General features: G+C 40.3%; 1 pseudogene; it reads left to right on the plus strand.

The window, feature by feature from the left end:
• The first annotated feature begins 1,912 nt into the window (after positions 1–1,912).
• LOC134615879 (sodium-coupled monocarboxylate transporter 1-like) lies at positions 1,913–16,131 on the plus strand (annotated as a pseudogene).
• The last annotated feature ends 204 nt before the right edge of the window (positions 16,132–16,335 follow it).

A 16,335-nucleotide genomic window follows, 5' to 3' on the forward strand; every position in this document is an offset into this window, starting at 1 on the left:
TGATTTCCATCCTTTACACTGACAGTACACTCTTTATGCTGTCTTTTTTTTCTAGATGCTATAAAGTTGGCATGAAGGTGGAATCTCAGCATCATCTGCTAAAAATTCTTATGAATCTGCTATACTTAATGTTACCTAACTCTGACCATGAAACCACAGCCACTGCACCACTCACACACTGTTCTTTACTTTAATTCCATCACAGTACAGCAAACTAACCTATTTATGCTGCACTAAGCTACAGAGGATTTTCTTGCAACCTTTAAATAAGTCTCTGTTTGCAGCAGGTTTCACAATATTAGAAAAACGGAATGGTACATGTACAGAGCCAATATCTGATTTAAAAACATGAGGATTTACGTATAATCCTTCAATTTGCAGTTTGTCAAATCCCACTGAGCAATCCTTACCTTTAAATTTGGCCTCTGTCCTGTCTTTCTTATCTTTCTCCATCTCTGAGTTAAGTCAAGTCAGCTGAACTTTTATCTAGCAACACACTGTGCCAAAGACTGCACACAAACAGTTTGTGTGTTTGTTGAACTGATAGAAATTGTCTGACAATTTATAAAAAAAAAAAAAAAAAAAAGTCACTCCCTTTATGCTCGCTCCTCTTCATTATAGCCAGATAGATGTCGAAGTACTGCAACTGCAACTTACAGACACCTGCAGTCTTCTGATGTTGTGGCAAAAACCAAACCAAAACAACGACATACTCTGGAGATTAATACACAAACAGGACTGCCATTCATGTTTTACTGTTTAGGCTGAAATCTCTTTGATGTTCAGAGGTTCACAGTGAGGAAACAATATCTCGACCCAAATGTGTTAAAGCAAAAGTAACTGTGTTGAAAATGTAAAGAGCAGAAAGTACAGATATTTATTTAAAAATGTAGGGAGTAAGTGCAGTCTCATTAATCATCAACACATTGGCTGCAGTGACTCTAGAGGACCTGATCAAGCCAAATGTCACACTGACTGACATCTCCAGAGCACTGAGTACGTCCCTGATCTGTTCACAGTACATGGTGTACATGGTTAACTCTGTCCATTGAGCACTGGTATGTGCCTGAGGCCAAAGCTGAATTAGTTAATAAATCTTCATGATTAAAATGTCAGTGGTACACGATGTTGTTGCAGGTTGCGGTATCGGAGTGTTGTGTGTTTCTATGGCTGGCTTGTCATCACTTATGGGACTACTTGCTCAGGTAGTGAGAATCTGTTGATACAAGTCACAACATGAAAATGCACGAATCTTAAATGTGGCCTACCAGACACTTGAACTTTTTAAACATGTGCATGTGTATATAAAGCAGCTAAGGATTTACTTTGGATGTTTCGATGAAGAATCATCATCGGTGAGGTCAGTGGAAGTCCTGTTTGGTCTGTTTGTGTTTTACTTTTACTGGAGAAGCACAATGTTTAAACAAGTGTAATAAAGGCGCTTAGGACGCTATAACAGTGTGTCTTAAATGCAATAACTGATTATCAAACCTTTAACACGATATCACAGAGAGCCAAGAACAAATACACATGGTGTTCCAAATGCAAACACAGCGTAATCTGCAGAAGCGACCTAAATCCCAGGAATAAGAGCACGTCCCTGTCTGACATCCACCAGCCACAGCACAAGAAAGAGCTCCGTTAAACATGCATCCAGTTTTCTGGTGGTGGCACAAAGCACTATTGTTACCCAAGTTTTATGTGTTTGGGTTCAAACTCTAACTTCTAAACTTTATTCATTAACTTTGAGTGTGATCTTAACCTGAAAGGACGCGTGCGCGCACCGCCTGGAGTAATTTATCTTACAGTTCAATAGAGTACCTGGAGGTGATGACACCGCCTTTCCAGTGATCTACAGAGCACTGCCTGATAAACGCTTTAGCTTTATTTCAGTTTTGCTCCGACTGATAAAATGTCCGGGGATGCTCACTTGCTCGTGGCAGCAGACTATGTGGTGTTTGCTGTCGTTCTGCTCCTGTCTGCTGCCGTTGGTTTTTATTACGCCTGGAGAAGCAGGAAACAAGGAACCTCCAGGGACTTTTTAACTGGGGGCCGAAAACTCAATGCCCTGGCTGTCTCCATGTCCCTCACTGCCAGCTACATGTCATCCGTCACTGTGCTCTCCAACCCAGCCGAGGTAACGTGTGGGGACTGTCCTGGATCTGCACTCAGCTTCCTCAGCGCACAAACATTTATTCAGAGCTTAAATTAAAATTTTACAAAATGCGTAAAACTGTCATTTCTGTGCATTAGAAGATGGCTGGAGTCAGCTAACCGAGCATTACTTTGAAATTGAAAGTGGTGCACTCAAAGAAATCAAATAACAAATTTAAAGTTTTCGTGTTACTCACCAGAGTTCAGCACTGTTCATATTTTGCTCCAAAGCTCGTTCAGTATCAGCAGCACCCGGTGAAGAAACACCGTCACCTATGTTAAGTGTCGTTGTTCTTTATTTGATACTGTTTTGCTATTTTGTTTTTCCATAAATCGTTTTCAACCTGTCCGTAGGTGTATCGCTACGGAGCCATATTTGGCTATTTAAGTATTTCCTATGTAATAGCAGTGGTGTACACATCCGAGGTCTTTCTCCCAGTTTTCTACAGACTGGCCATCAACAGCACATATGAGGTAACTGTGGTTTTGTTTTCAACATTATTACTAGCTTTGCCTCTGATTTGGAAGGAGTGAGGGGAACTAGAAGTTTGATGTATCAGTATCAATATGCGTCTTTTCTCTGTCTGGTCTCTGCCAAGTATCTGGAGCTGCGTTTCAGCAAAGCCACCCGTCTCCTGGGAATGGTGATCTTCTTTTTTAACGCAGTAAGAAGCCAGTGGTTCAATCTTGTAGTGCTTTGACTTCTGCACATAAAACTACGTTGGTATCAGCAGAGACATGTTGTTGTGACTTTCTAACTCTTTGCCACAGTTGCTCTACACTGGACTTGTAATTTATGCTCCAGCTCTGGCTTTGAACCAAGGTATGTCAGCTCCAGTTTCCAGCAGTCAAGTTCGTGAAGGGATCTTGTACGAGAGTGTTTTCCTGTTAATGAATTTCCCTTCTTTTTGCAGTGACTGGTATGAACCTGTGGGGTGGGATTATTTCGACAGCCACTGTTTGTACTTTGTATTGTGCACTGGTTAGTAAAACATACACACAACACACAACACTGCAGTGCATCACATTGTCAATCTGACCTCACCGAGCATCACTAAGCGGGGAACCTTAAGAGACCCCCACTTTCACATTCAGCAGAGATTAAATTAGAATTTTTACATTTTCCTAAAATTCACGAGGTCCCCTTCCCATTTACCCTTTAAAACAAAATATCTCTCAGTTAAAATCACCTCTGATTTCTGGACGTTTTCATTTCAACAACGTAATTCAAATCACTTGTTTAGTTTTATGAAAAATGTGCCTGTTTTTTAAATTTGATGTTTTCACATGCAATCATTAAGGGTCAAAAGTTGGAACCATCATATCATAATGTGTTGCGTCACCTGTTGTTTTTCTAAAAGTCTGCAAACATTTGAAAGCTTAGAAATCATTGGCTGTAGTTTACAGAGCATGATGTTTTCTCATTCATGTCTGAGCTAGGACTTCAGCTTTTCAACAGTTAGCAGGCTCCACAAAAAATGCAACTCTTCAGATCACGGGACAAATTTTCACTTTGGTGCACTGGAGCTTAAACAGGCGTATACAGTTATTTGTCAATGCCCAACTGGTCATGGCAGATGGCTGTTGAGCCCGGTTGTGCTGGAGGTTTCTTCCTGTTAAAACGGAGTTTTTCCTTCCCACTGTCACCAAGGGCTTGCTCATACTGATTTGCAGAACTGATTGTTGGAGTTTTGTCTTTATCAATAATATAAAGTGCCTTGAAGTGACTGTTGTTATTTGGCCCCATATAGATGAAACTGAATTGATTTGAATGCAGTAATAAACTGTATTCATTGACAGTGCTTTCTGAAAATGTTCTACTACAGAATACGAACACATATTTCCAAATTATGCATTATGTTCATACATATGGCTTCCTAACCTTTTTGACAGAGATTTGTCTTATTTTGTTGCATTTGTTACAGGGTGGCCTTGAAGCTGTCGTGTGGACAGATGCTGTCCAGGTAGGGTTATGGAGAAAAAAAAATACACAACACAACACAACATACCCTCCAAACAGTTGTGGTAGATGGCTGCCCCTCCCTGAGCCTGGTTCTACTGGAGGTTTCTTCCTGTTGAAAGAGTTTTTTCTTCACCCTGTCATTTGATTTCTGGTGTTTTCTGTGTATTATTGTAGGGTCTTTACCTTACAATATAATGTGCCTTCAAGCAACTTTTGTTTTGATTTGGAACTATATAAATATATTCCATATTCTATATAAGTAAACCTGAATTAAAATGCATTCAGGTTTCAGTCTAATTTTATTGACACCACAACCATATTTGACTCATGTCTTGATCCTTTGCAGTATTCATGTAAATTAGCAAGACTTTGGTAACTAGATCCAAAATCTGTCAACATAGTTACAGAATACAGATCTGCCAACCAAACAAATCTCTGATTTTTCTTCCAGATCGGAATAATGTTTGCAGGCTACATGTCTGTTATAATCAAATGTGTGATCTTAAAAGGAGGAATCTCCACTATCTTGTCAGATGCCGAAGAAGGAGGAAGAATTAACTTTGTGGAGTGAGTATATGTATATCCCCTGTGTTGTCCTGGGGTAATTTTTTACCCCAAAATTAATCTTTTGCCATCAAATCTGTTTTTTATTCATCAAATGGTCTGAAAATAACAGTTGTTCAGTACTGTGCTATGCATGATTGGAATAAGTTTTAAGTAATTTGATATATTTATGGGTTTTTATATTGGATTTAATAACACCTGTTGTCTGTGGTCAAAAACGACCCCAAAGTACAAAGTATTGCAAAGGTCCATATTGTCACACCATACTGCTTTCAAACAACATTTGGTCTTGGATCATTCATGTGTGGGGTCAAACAACAGCAACAGCAACAACAGGCAGGCATTCTACATTGAATTCAATTTTATTTATATAGCGCCAAATCACAAGAACAGTCACCTCAAGGTGCTTTGTATTGTAGGGTAGACCCTACAGTAATACATACAGAGAAAGTATGCTCACAAGCCTCCATTGCACTGGAGGCTTGTGAGCATTTTTTTTTATACCATTTTGTGGAACGGAATCACCAGTAGAACAATGTATATATTGTCCTCTAATAATAATGAGGAGGAAGAATCAATGTTCAGGAAGATCCAGGGTTAGAAGATAAAGAAAATATAGCCAATATTTAGACCACATGCTACCCTTTCTCTGTAGAAGCCCCCACATCACCCACCCGCAGAAGTGGAAGAAGGATATAAAGTGAAGGAAAGTGATGAAGATGATGATGAGGAAGAATCTGTAATATGTTCAAGTAGGTTCTCAGGCATCCAGGACATGGTAGTCTAAGGAGCTTGGAAAGAAAGTGACTGGGCTTCTTGAAGTTTCCTGAATTTTCAAAATGTGAAACTTAAATAGAAGATGTGTCAGAGGACTACACATCTTCCATTTCAATTATGATGAAGATCAAGCAAGAAAGATGAGTCAGCTGAGACATAGGAATATTTGCAGTAATGTGAGGAAACATTGATCTGGTCTTCTATCCTTCCCAGTGACAGACGATGCATGACTCTCTCATGCGTCCCAGAGAAAATCTACCATGGTCCAAGCACATGTGCCAGGTCCCATACTGATGAGATAAATACTTAGATTGCTTTTCTACTCAAGCACTGAAAGCATTATACACCATGTATTATGCTTGTACAGTGGTCCCTCACTATAATGCGGTTCACCTTTTGCAGCCTCGCTGTTTCACAGATTTTTTTTTTTTTTTTTAGTGCAATTTTGCATGTTTTTTTTTTCTGTTTTTTCTTTTTACAGTACATTGTGTTCTTCATCCTGATTGGCTGTAGACCATTGTCAATCAGTCTCGTGCTGTGTCCCCTGTACAGTACAGAATGCATTCAGCTTGTCAAATTTACATAAATCTTCGATCACTAACAGTGTGACTCTGAAGTGCTGTACTGTGTGTTTGTAAGTTTCCTCCCCAACAAACACCTGCGGGTGCCTTTGGTTTCATTCTATAATACTGGACTTATTTTGTTATTTTTCTTATTTTTAGAACATAACTCCCGAACCACTGTATTATGCTTTTAAACTTTCACATGCCAATGGATGCATCAGAGACCAAGTTGGGGTTCAGTAACTTGCCCAAGGACACCTTAGTAAGAACTCCAGACAGAGATTGAACAAACAATCATCCAATTAGTAGATGACCTGCTCTACAGCCAACTCAATGACAAACAAGGAGGGACAACGAGAGAGGAAGAAAAATGGATTGAATGCAGCTGTAGGCATATGTGGGTGTGTTGATTCTTACTGCCGTGCATCTATCCAGTAAAGTCGCTAAGGCCAGTTTATGACATCCTGAGTCTGGTAGGGAAGTCTTCACGCTACCGTGACTGACACAAGATTAATCATAGAATCTCAAAAGTGATATCATTTCATGATACAGACACAATAGAAGATTGTCATTCATGACACAAACATGCTCCCATATGGAACAAGTGGGTTTTTCTCCTGCTGTTGATGTGTGATCCAAGTATTGATGTGACTGTGTATGAGTGTCTAGTCCCCTTCAGAGGACTCTGTCCATTCCAACAGAACATCTCAAGTAACCCGGAGAACTATGAGATTAAAAACATGGCAGTATGTGATGTCAGGTCGAGCTGTACAAGGAACATGCTAGTGTACGATGGCAAGCCCTCTGTCCTGCAGTCAGGGCACGCGAGTTGTCCCTAACATTACAGAAGGTTTCAAAAAGAAAATGATCACCTGTAACAACTTGTTTACTTCATATGCCCTTAGCCTGCAACTGCAAAAAAAGAAAGCTGTCCATGGTGCGACCAATACAGAGGGATGCATTTGTGTCAAATATGGACATGCCTTTGTTCTCATGAAAGTTTGCCTTCACTAAGACCCATGCCCTGGTGTCCTATTATTTAAGTATAAATCAAACCAGATGGGATCATTTTAATGTGTTTGCCATAAGTAAAACTAAGGTGTAACAATGAATTGATTAACAATTTATTCTATGTACTTTAAAAACACTCAAATGAATTGGGGTCATTTTTGACCCCTGAGGACAACAGGTGCATGGGAATTGGGAGGACATTACAAGGTGTGTGTGTGTGTGTGTGTGTGTGTGTGTGTGTGTGTGTGTGTGTGTGTGTGTGTGTGTGTGTGTGTGTGTGTGTGTGTGTGAGTGAGTGAGTGAGTTTTATTCTAAAATCATCCTTTTGTTGTGTAATCCCAGCTTTGACATAAACCCTCTGAGAAGACACACTTTTTGGACACTAGTCATCGGAGGGACATTTGGTTGGAGCGCAATTTATGGGACCTACCAACCTCAAGTTCAGAGATACAACTCCTGTAAGAGCATTAAACATGGCAGATTGTGAGTGATTCAAATGAATTTATTCATTCCTTTCTGTTTAGTTTGCAAAACTAATAATTAAAATAATAATAATTTAAAAAAAAGAAAAAGAAAAACAATGACATTGGTGGTGTTTGCTGGCAAATGACATGTTCTTATCATAAACTCTTAAAAGATAGCTATGATAAGTGATGACATCAACAGCATACAGTGATAGGAAATATAATCTCGTTTGCTATGCTGCACTGATTTTTGTATCTATATTTCACTTTTTCATGTTGTGTTTTTTTTTCAGAGCTCTGTTCATCAACGTGTTAGGCCTAGCTTGCACCCTGACATCGTCAGTGATTTCAGGGCTGTGTCTTTATTCGTTCTATAAGAACTGTGACCCATGGAAAGCTGGACACGTTTCTTCACCTGATCAGGTACATACACATAAACAAAGAAAACACAGGCTGTACCAACAGTGCCACTGTTTTTATTCAACTTATCAGTAGCAGTTTTTGATAGGGGTGACACGGGCGGTTGCCCGGGGCAGCATCGTGGTGGGGGCGGCATCACGGGCATCTCCAAAAAAAGGTTGCTCGTACTCATGCTGTCCCAACATCAGCCAGCGCATTTTGGAGATGGCAAAGGCACCGGTCGGTTTTCTGCCGCCCATTTGCTGGGAGTAAGAGCGCCCTCTGTTTGCGAGGTGCGCCTGCTGCTTGCGGCACAGGGAGGAGAGGGCGGGGCGGCGGGGAATTCTCTGGCTGGCTGGAGCAGCATCTAATAACCAACTTGCAAAATAAAAACAAACCAACAAACATGAAAAAAACAGACATTATGATACAGACTTATAATTTGTACCGATGTTTTTTTTTTCAAAATTCTATAAAGTGAGCATGAGAGCCCTCGGTGCGCCTGCTTGCTGCTGTGCTGAAGTCAAAGTAAACTTTATTGTCATCTCCGCTATATACAGTACAGTATATAGAGAGACGAGATGACGAGGCACCAGTTAGAGCAGTGCAAGTAAACAAACAATAAATATAAGAAGAGTAAGAAAATAAATATACACTTTAGGACTATAGGGTAAAGGGATCAAAAACAATTTAAAATGTATAATCTACAGTTTGATGATTTAATGTCTCACACACAACCCGTCACAACCTGGCGCCAGAGGGGGTGTTCGCCCAGGGCACCAAACAGGCTAGGACCGCCACTGCAAGTTATTTTATGATCTTAAATTAAAAATCTTTTTTTTCTCCCTTTACAGCTGTTGCCTTATTTGGTGATGGATATCTTGGCAGATCACCAAGGCCTTCCAGGACTATTTTTTGCTGCAGTATATAGTGCCTCTCTGAGGTTCATGCAACATAATTTGTTATATTTTTATTCATGTTGCATGTAACATTTAAAGCTGTGCCACATTTAAAGTGTCAGTTATGTCCATTAGTCCAAAGTAACCATGGTTCATTTCTTCATGTCCAGCACAGTTTCTACTTCAATCAACGCAATGGCTGCAGTGACCATGGAGGACCTGATCAAACCACGCATTAAACTATCTGAGAAAAAGCTTCTCTTAATCTCCAAAGGGCTGAGTAAATAACGAGTTTCCTGTTGTTTGTTTATGATATAAACTGCATGTTATGTTAGATTAAACTGAGCACTGCTACGTGGATGCGGCTGATAGTCGATAAAAATGCCATTTTGTGATGTCATGTTTTTGCAGGTGTGTTTTTTGGAATTGTATGTGTTGCCATGGCTGGACTGGCATCACTCATGGGACATATGATGCAGGTAGAGGGACCTGTTAATGCAGAGCTGTCAATGTTTTCAGGCAAACACATCCAGGAACGTTGTTGTTGTTTATTAGAAAGCATGTTAGTTACATAAATAAGTACATTTTTCACCTCAGTAAATACGACCATTTTTAAAGTGTTTTTTGAGCTGCAGGTCTCTTCAAACAGGCAGTGTCCATCATTTGGGGGGTCACTGGAGGTCCTTTACTCGGTCTGTTCAGTTTGGGTGTCCTCTGTCCATTTGTTAACTCCAAAGTAAGTCCATTCTCATTTTGGTATTTTCCTAAATCAACCTAACATCAATTTATCATCGTATAACATAGTACGGGAGCATTTTTCTTATTAACAGTATTAAAAATTTATTAAAGTAAAAACACTTTAATAAATGCTTAATGTTTAAAAAAAATGTTAACATCAGGACAAAAATAATAATTACCAAAAAACTTTAAACACCAAATAAAATTGTTCTGGTTTTGTTTATTTGTTTTTACTGCATAGCTGTAAAACACCATCAAAGCTTTCTCAATCAATTGTTGAGAAAGTTTATTGTTAGGATTGGATCAGGTGCGAGCCGTCTCTTGGTTGCACTGGGCTGCTGGGGGCTTGCTTGTTGAGCATTTCTTCTTCACTCAGCTTTTTCCACTCTCTTTGTTTACTCACCACTTTATATTAAATGATTAGTTATGATTCATCTCCGACTCTCTTCCACAGTGTATCTTTAGTCCTGTCTCCCTCCCCTCACCCCAGCCATGGCAGATGGCTGCGCCTCCCTGAGCCTGGTTCTGCTGGAGGTTTCTTCCTGTTGAAAGGGAGTTTTTCCTTCACACTGCCATTTGATTGTATTATTGTACAGGGGCGGATCTAGAAGGGTGGCATGGGGTGGCAAGTGCCACCCTAAAATGATCCCTTGCCACCCCAAGTGCCACCCCAGTTTTGCATGTGAAAGTGGTGTTTATTAAAATAAGATAGCATTAACAGTTTGAGCGTAGTTACAGTCAACAGTGAATATAAATGCTAAAACTGAATATATTGGATAGTGTTCCCCCCCTGCACCATTAACAAATGGTTCAGCCCATAGCAGGACCGGCTTTTTTCTTGTTTTCAGTAGCAAGCGATGCTTATGATTGTGCCAGAGCACATTTTGAACAACACCACTGAGATTTCGGATTTTACACAGGTGGTTGGATGTTACACTCTGGAAACGGAAGGAAGGTGAGTGTTATTAACCCTCTGTGGTCCACACCTCCAAATCACATGACTGATGTAAGCTGACATAGCAACAAGCTGCAGCCACGCTGAGTCTCTATTTCAGCCCACATTGAAAGTTCGGACTTCAAAGTTTTTAAATTTTAATTACAAGCCAGTAAATCCACAGTTATGATAATATATATAAGCCACGCTTTTTTCTAAATACTGTCGTCACGTTTTTGTGTGTGTGTGTGTTTTAAGCGTTTTCTAAGGACAGCGCGAAAACAGTAAAGAAAGGGGGGAAAAAAAACACCTCTTTCCTACCGGTGGAAAAATGTACCACGTCGACCAATTAAAAAAAAAAAAGTCAACGTGTGGGATTTGGTTGTTTAGGAAGAGGGAAAAGTTTTGGGAGTGACGGTAACGGCAGCGAGACAGAGCGAGCGAGTGAGAGAGAGAGAGAGAGTTTTTAGATGTGGGAGATTTGTGACGTTTAGTGTGGAGTGTATACTTAGTGTATTGTGTTGTCTTGTGTAGTTGTTCTGTTGTGTAGTCGTTTTGTTTTGTGTGTCAGTGAGGGCACTAATGAATGTCACAAAGGCACATTTGTAAACACTGTCACTAAGTAGAAAACCAGCGGAGTGATACACCTCCTGTTGTCAGGCCTGCAGGTTTATCCCTGTGCTGCTCTCCTCTGTCTTTTGGTGGACAAACTTTTTTTTTTTTTTTACTGGCACACATCATTTGTGGGGCATTTTATTGCGAAACCTGATTGTTCTCTCATTTTAGTTTTAGTAATATTTTTAAATGGTTGTTGAAAATGGAAAAAAAAACGGCAGGTGTATTGGCTGCATTTTTAAATAAATAGTTGTATATGTTTACAAAATGTACAATTTATATTTGCATTTCAAGTTATAAAAATTTACTCAACATGTCTGTGTTTTTTTTTTTTTTTACAGTAAAAAATACTACTAGGATTTTAAGTTCTTTGTGTGATTTCAGATCAGTAATAGTAATAGTAGTACTAATGCAGTATGTCAGTGAAAAAAACAACTAAATTCAGTTGAGATGAAAAGAATGATACCAAACAAGGCAAGGGGAAAAAACTAAAATGAAACAATTTGAAGGTGAAATACAAACGTAAACTCAAAAGGAGTCAAAAATGGCCGGTTGTATTTCAGACCTCAGAGGGTTAATCCAACAAATCATGAAAAATTAGGTTTAAATTTTTGTTCATGACCGTGCAGATTTCTGACAATTTGTGTAATTTAAGCATGTAACAATGTGATTGTTTTCTAACATAAAACAGTGTGAAACTTAAGTTAGACTTGTGTTTGTAAATGAACCACCCCATGTTGTGTAGCTTTCTGGATTTTATATCTATTGGGCTACATATTTATTTATTATACAGGCTATACAGTACATAACATCAAAACTCACGTTTTATGTAACTAAAGTGTGTAATTATGTGGGCTACAGACAATAATTAAGTTATAGACTATATTTATATGAGAAACGTGTATACTTACTGCATTTGAATCATTTTAACCATATGTAACCACCTGCATATGTGTTTGGGGGGGAAAAAAGGCTTTGATTTTGCCACCCCATTTGATTTCTATGCCACCCTAAGAAAATTTCTCTAGATCCGCCCCTGTTATTGTAGGGTCTTTACCTTACAATATAATGTGCCTCCAACCAAGTTTTGTTGTGATTTGGAACTGCATAAATAAACCTTATCTGCTACTGCAGATAAGGAGGTGGTCCGCTTGCCTCCACCCCAGAGAGAAGGATTACATCTCCTGGGTCCGGGTACGGTTTGCCCCTCTGGGGGCAGGGGTACATGGACCTGGGATATAGAGTATGTTTGGGGAGTGTGAATGTGTGTACAGTGTCTATTTGTGTCTGTCTCCACATTGGGTGAGTGCCGAGTATTTGTTTGTGCATATGGGGGTGGGAATGCACGTTTGTGTCTGCGTGCGCCTCTTCGTCTGTGTCTATATGTCAGCTTGAGTCTTAGACTCCACCTCTCTGGGAACATCTCAGGCTCTCCGAGGTATGGAGGCCTATCTCCCCTCATCACACTCCCTGCTGGTGGCTGATGCCCTCAGACGTTGGTGGTTCTTGGTGTCTGGGCGCTCATGTATGTACCGACTCACTCCTGGCGGCCGATTGGTGGGGCCTGGCGCCTGTGGCCCGGCTGGGCCCCTTCAGGGGGGTGGGGTGCCCTCAGGCCTCTGGGCCTGAGGCTCGGCCCTCTTTGGCACAGCTGGCTGCCGGCAGAGCCCGCGGGCACGTCACTGCAACCCCCTCTGGCCTCTGCTCCGTGGCTGCTGGGTGACCTCTCGTTTGGGGCTCTCCTCAGCTCTTCCCAGGAGGGTGGCACGGTTGCCCCCTGATGGTCCTCTTTGGGTCCTCGTATTCTGGGGCCTCTGGATGCCTGGATCTCCTCCATACCTGCTTCATGCCCTGGGGGACGGGGCTATGGCTCCCCACATTCCCTAGCAGATTGTTACATGGAGAAACCTTTTGAATACAAGCGTGCTGATGCACACAGGTGTACACACGGGTGTTCAGACACAAACTACACCTTTCTTAGCTGCTACCTCAAAGCACATTGTGCACTGTCGATCTTGCGTGCTGCACAATAACATTTAATATTTAGTATCTATTGTTATCTAGCTTATTGTGATGGTGTTGCATTTATTATGTTGCTCTTTTTGTTTGTTTTCCCTTCTGTTTTTTCTTATCTCCATACAAGTGATCAAGGTATTTTTTTCTTCTTCCCCCCTTTCTCACCATCTCTTCTCCTCTCTATTTTTCTTTCTCTCCCTCTCTTTCTTTCATTCTTTCTCCCTGTCCTATCCCCCACTCATGTCTGTCCCGTCTGTAACAACTGAAAATCAAATAAAATAAATACATAATTATAATAAAGGTCAATCAAATGGACCAATATGGCAAAGCCATGATGATCCAATTGGTAAAGTAAATCCACTTGGCATCTTTCTTGGCCTTCAGACAACAATTCTGATGGCTAAAGATCCAAACGGGACAGGCAAAAATAAATAAATAAACAAACAAATAAATAAATAAATGAATAAACTCAGAAATCATCCTTTTTCTCTTACACAGTTCTGCTGTCAAACTGAAAATTATATTGAAAGATGAGTCTGAGCGTGGAGTGACACTCGACTCTGACAGGTCCCACTGATTTGACAAACATTTTTGATTGTTAGTCTATATAATATATTTCATGAAGCTCCTTATATTTGTCCACAGGGAGGTCTATGCGGCCTCGTGACAGGATTGGCTGCAGCTGTCTCTGTGAGCATTATAGAAATGATATCCCCTTCTCCTCCTGAGATGACCCGACCTCTCTCGCTGAGCACTGAGGGTTGTAACGTTACTACTGGTGGCAGTCTCAACTGGACTACCCCACTGCCAACAGAACCAAGTCTTTTTACCACAATCCCAGGACAGAATACTGATGACATGTAAGTGTGGTTGGGTCTGTCTTGAATGAATGAATAAAATATTGCCTGGTGAGATGGGATGACCGAGCTTTCCTATAATAAATGAAAGTATAGTAAAGTAAAAAAAAAGGCCATATGATTTAAAAAAAAAAGTGATATCTTAAAAGGCAGTGTTGTGAGGTCATTAATAATAATAATAATAATAATAAACCTGATGGAAAGCATAAATGTGCCAAGTGTCCTACTGCTGGTTTTTAGCCAAGCTCGCAGTGGCACTGTAGTCTCGTTGAATATATTTTTCATATGCAAACTGTCTTCACAAATTCCTTTGTAGCCTTCAGAATACTTTCATAATATGGTGTAATTACATTAACAAGACATTTGTTAACAAGATATCTACTAATCTCTCTCACCACCAGACATGCAGTTCAGTGGAAATCTCCATCCTACCTTTATTTCTGTGTCATTGGAGGTTTAACATCTGTTATTGTTGGAATAATCATCAGTCTCTTGACAGGTAAAAAAAAAAAATGAAATAAAATTAATAAAGATTTTGCCATGAATTACCTGTACTTGGGAATGGAACTGTGATCTCATTTTCTTATTGTTTCATAAGGACTTTTTGTTTTTGTTCTTTCACTCATCATTTCAGGGGGAATGAGGGAGACGGTGGACCCGAGGCTTATGCTAATGAAAGAAGACACTCTTTCTTATCACCTGTTCAAACGTGTCAAAGACGGGGTACGTGCTGAAGAGCAAAGGTATCAAAAGCAACAGACTGATGATGGGTGCTCAATTCTGCCTTGTACTTTTCCTTCCTTAGGTCATGGGAGGAACAGACAATGTTGGTCAGCCAAACAAGGAGGATGGAATCAATAAACCTGCAGTAGGGAAATTTGACAACAATACCCGTGTCTCATCTTTTTAACGACCGATACAGCTGAAGAATTTCATGACAGAGCTGCTGCAAAGCTCAAATCCAGGATTGTACTTTTCCAGTGATTCAGTAAAAAGTAGAAAGCACTTCTTTCAAATATCTACTTGTGTACATGATGATTGCATGTTTCTATTGTTTAGATTAACACATTATTAATAAAAAGCCACATGATAAACATTTCAATTCAAATTTATTGTACAGCGCCAAATCACAACAACAGCTAACAGCTTCAAGGCGCTTTATATTGCAAGGTAAACCCTACAATATGACCCCCATATTACCAAGCACTTTGTTGACATTTGGGTTTCCTTCCCACTGTCACCAAACTCTGAAAGCTACACTGCTAGTGAAAAGAAATTGCACCCTCTTTAAATGCCAAGGTTTTAGATATTAGAGAATAAAAAATTATCTACTGCTTAGGGGATCTTAAAATTAATAAAATGCAACATCAGATAAACGACATCTGACGCACATACTGCATCATTTTATATCTGACAAAAACTAATCCACAATGCAGAGGCAATGTGCGAAAAATGAAATACACCCATACTAAATCCGTAGGAATTAGCAGGGTGTGTAGCAACTGTGTGCTTATAATTAAAAGCATTTGATTAACTGATTATCAGCAAGTGATTTTCACCTGATTATCACCTTTGATTGGGTGTGGTGCTTGCCTTTAATTGCACTCACCTGTCAGCCGTTATATAAGGACTGCGCTCAGCTACAGCTGACTGTTTTTTCACCCCCACATGGGGCGGCAGCTGAGGTGAGTTTTTGTTTGGGTCTTCTGAGTTCACGTATTATTTTAAGCTGATGAGTGACTTAAATCACACTTTGTTTCCTTTCAAAGTCAGCAGTCCATGTGTGTCCTTTAATACTGATTATTCAAATAAAACGAGAAACCTGCAAGTGATTGATGACTGTTCATTCTCATTCTGACCGGATGAGCTCATGAGGGTAACAAGCTCCAACTTCCTCTGAACCTCCTCCCTCTCCTCCTTAACAGCATATGGTTACAGGTAGTGATGGGACGTTCTGTATCGAGGCTTCGAAGCGTGTGTCGAGTAATGGAGGGGGCGTTTCCGCGAAGCGCGTATCGAGGCTTGCTTCATTTATGGGAGGAGCTGAAAATGATGACGTCCGAAGCCTCGCTGCCCGGCTGTACCACGTGACTGGTTCACGAAGCGGTTCGAACTTTGCCGCGAGCTATGACAGCGATATAAACCCCTCAGACTTCATTCAAAATGTGGGTGTTTGATGGAGAGTTGCGGTTAGTGAGAGTTTGGAGACAGTTTGGAGAGAGTTTGGAGGTTTATGAGAGTGAGGAGAGAAATTCAGGAGAGAATGGAGCCAGCTAAGAAGAGGAGGATGTCCTCCACTGTGTGGGAATATTTTGATTTTATTCCTCCCAACAAGGTATGTAGATTTCTACAGAAGATGTATTTTCATAATACGGATGGTG

The sequence above is a fragment of the Pelmatolapia mariae genome, linkage group LG17 (assembly GCF_036321145.2).
Source record: "Pelmatolapia mariae isolate MD_Pm_ZW linkage group LG17, Pm_UMD_F_2, whole genome shotgun sequence".
Taxonomy (NCBI): Eukaryota; Metazoa; Chordata; class Actinopteri; order Cichliformes; family Cichlidae; genus Pelmatolapia; species Pelmatolapia mariae.